Source organism: Acyrthosiphon pisum, chromosome X, assembly GCF_005508785.2.
Source record: "Acyrthosiphon pisum isolate AL4f chromosome X, pea_aphid_22Mar2018_4r6ur, whole genome shotgun sequence".
NCBI lineage: Eukaryota > Metazoa > Arthropoda > Insecta > Hemiptera > Aphididae > Acyrthosiphon > Acyrthosiphon pisum.
The window spans coordinates 10,163,423-10,165,358 of NC_042493.1; positions in this window are offsets into that span (position 1 = coordinate 10,163,423).

Genomic DNA, 1,936 nt, shown 5'->3' on the forward strand with positions numbered 1-1,936 from the left:
AGGATAAACGAAACTATGGGCTATTACTTCGTCTTCTCCATACAAAAAGATCAGTACCTAGACACGAAAAATTGAAAAACTATAATTATTAATAAATAAACAAGTTGTTGTTGAACAAATAGTGATTTTTTCAGTCCTCCGAGAGTCTAAAAACAAATCAAATTTAATGTTTTTAAAAACTATTATTGGATTATTTCTGTTTTTGTGGACTCTATAAATTTGTAAGACCTTAATAAAATTACGTATATTGTGGAAATTTGAAATAGTTAAACAACAAAATATCTAATTGTTTTACTCTTGTCCTGCAATTCAAGTTTATTTATCGATAAAAGTTTAGTTGACAAAGTGAAGAGAAACTACAGGGAATTGAAATCCGTCCATTCTCTTTCTTTTTTACTCACTTATTTCGTCTTTGTATTATTTTTCTTTAAAAACAGCATAATCCCACCCCATCATAAAACTCTTTACACTGGTGGCGTATACGTAACTTTTGTCTGATAAAAAATAGGGGGTCTGATCTGCGGAAATAAACCATAACCCATTATCACCCATGTACGAAAATAAGGCATTTTTTTGTACTTATAAGGTAGGTTAGTTACCTACTAATTCAAATTCCAATTTAAGTCTACGTTAAAGTTACCATCACAAAAACACCGCTTTTTGCGTATTATTTATTTTAATGATTTGTTTTCGGTTACAATAATAACCATATTATAATTTGTAATTTGTATCAGTGTTAGAGATAGATTTTATATCTTTTAAGTTATCATCAACCACTTTCAAACACGTCACGGTGAGGTAGTATTCGAATATTTTCAACTGTTAGGTATAGTGTGGTAAAGTGTTCCAAATTTGGCTACAAACAATAAACAGATTGTCCAACTCAACACGGACCACACGAAACACTGTGCCAACTATATAGTACCTATTATATTAATTCTGTATTCATGTGTATTTCTATTGTCGTATCAATATGACCGCTTTGTGCTGTTACATAAAGAGTGGTACAATCGGTGTCAGATAGACTGGCACGGCGGTGCGAATATGCGAAACCTGCATGGGTTTTCTGTATTTGTTATTTATCTGCTTTGACACTATAGTGGCATAATTGAGTAATTATCGATTTATATTCTAAACTTTTTTTATCGAAGTAATCTATTGATAGTATCATCGTCGGCCGTGATCGTTTATTTTTATAAATGTTAATGTATAATGAACTCACGAAGACTAGTTTGGACTAAACTTACTGATAAACACCACCACCGCCGTGCCAATCTTCTCGAAATCGACTGTATATACACCTCGGGGCTTGGTGTACACCACAAAGTAGATTAAACATTTTATCTACAATCAACAACGTCATCTTGTTTACTGTGCAAGCACGTTTGATGGTGTGATAGCTCCGAACAAAAAAGGCCGTGGGCGATGACCTTCACATCCACCCTTATATGCACCGATGAACTTCACTATATAATTGATTATATTATATTATTACTTTAAAGTTTAAGCTCTGAATTCTGAGATTTATACACGTGTAGTATTACGTATACTACTATAACTACTATAGTATAATATGATTAGTGTGAATTTGTTTATTTCACATACCACATAATGCAATTTATTAAGGCTCATCTTCTTATTACTAAACCTCTATATAGTGGACAGCCACGGGGAATTAAAAAATGTCCACTATTGAGAAAAACTCTACTTAGTGGACATTTGCGAGATATTACTAAATGTCCACTATAGGGAGACACTATATGGGAATTGGTTATACACTGTACATGGACATATACATTGGATTATTAATTTCATTATTTATTATATTATAATATGTTTATTGTATGTATGTATGTATTAAAAAATTAGTATGTATAAAAATGCTTATAAAATGTTTAATGGTTATGTACAATTAAAAAAAATCTGTAATTTTTTT